Raw genomic sequence first — 992 nt, 5'->3', positions numbered from 1 at the left:
CGCCCGTGCCTGCTCCGGGCTGTCCCGAACCCGTGGAGAGGCCGGCCTCCCCCGCCTCGCCGCCCCGAGGGGCCGCGCAGAAAGCACGCTGCCTTACGATATAAAAATACTGAAGCTGCTCGGCTCTCGCTTCACAGTCACGCTAGAATGAGATTAAAAAGAAAGGAGGACAAGAGCCACTCGAGCCTGGATGCCATTGGGCGCCTGCAGCCAGAGTCCTCCCAGCGCCTGCATTCCCATAGTGGGACCTGAAACAACCAGAGCACAAAATACACATTTCAAAACATCCACCAGCGTGAAACGAGAATCTGAAGCACGCCAGCCACCTCCAGCCACATCCACAGAGCTCAGGATGCAGCAGGAGCCCTGTGTTCACAGGATCGGCCAAGTCAACAGCCCTCTCCCTGCTATGTTAACATACTTCTATATTAAATCCCACGGTACGCCGGGCTGCCCACAATCAGGCAGCGTTGGACAAACCTTCCGTGTTCACACGAGTGTTTTGCCCCTGCAGGACTCTGTCAATTCAGCTCAGGCCTCAGACACTCTTACCCCAAGAGCTTAAGGAAAACATCCCCAAAAATTAAAGCTTTCCGACTGCTTGCTCGAAAGTCAGGAGAGGGAGATTCTACACTTAGCTCTCTGGGATGCAAACAGTGAGCAGCCTCAGCAGCCTGGCGCAGGAAACCAGAGGTGGCCACAGGGCAACGAGAGTCTCTGAGCAGCACAAAGGGCAAAGGGTGGTGTTGGTGGAAAACACCTTTTAAAAAAGTGTGGCAACAAGTATGTTAAACATTAAACTTGAGGGAAAGTTCAGGCGCTACAGAAAGAGAACAGTGAAAGTGCTGATTGGGAAGGAAAACATTTTACTAAACAAACAATAATAAAATCCCTGCAGTGGCTGAAACCTACGTCTCTTCACAAAGCTCTTGTAGCTGAAGGCAGTTAGCGTCACAAAAATGAGGCTGGGGTCCTCGGTGTTCCCTGACCGT

The sequence above is a fragment of the Pterocles gutturalis genome, unplaced genomic scaffold (genome assembly GCF_000699245.1).
Source record: "Pterocles gutturalis isolate BGI_N339 unplaced genomic scaffold, ASM69924v1 scaffold9623, whole genome shotgun sequence".
Taxonomy (NCBI): Eukaryota; Metazoa; Chordata; class Aves; order Pterocliformes; family Pteroclidae; genus Pterocles; species Pterocles gutturalis.
Note: the sequence above shows the minus strand (reverse complement) of the source record.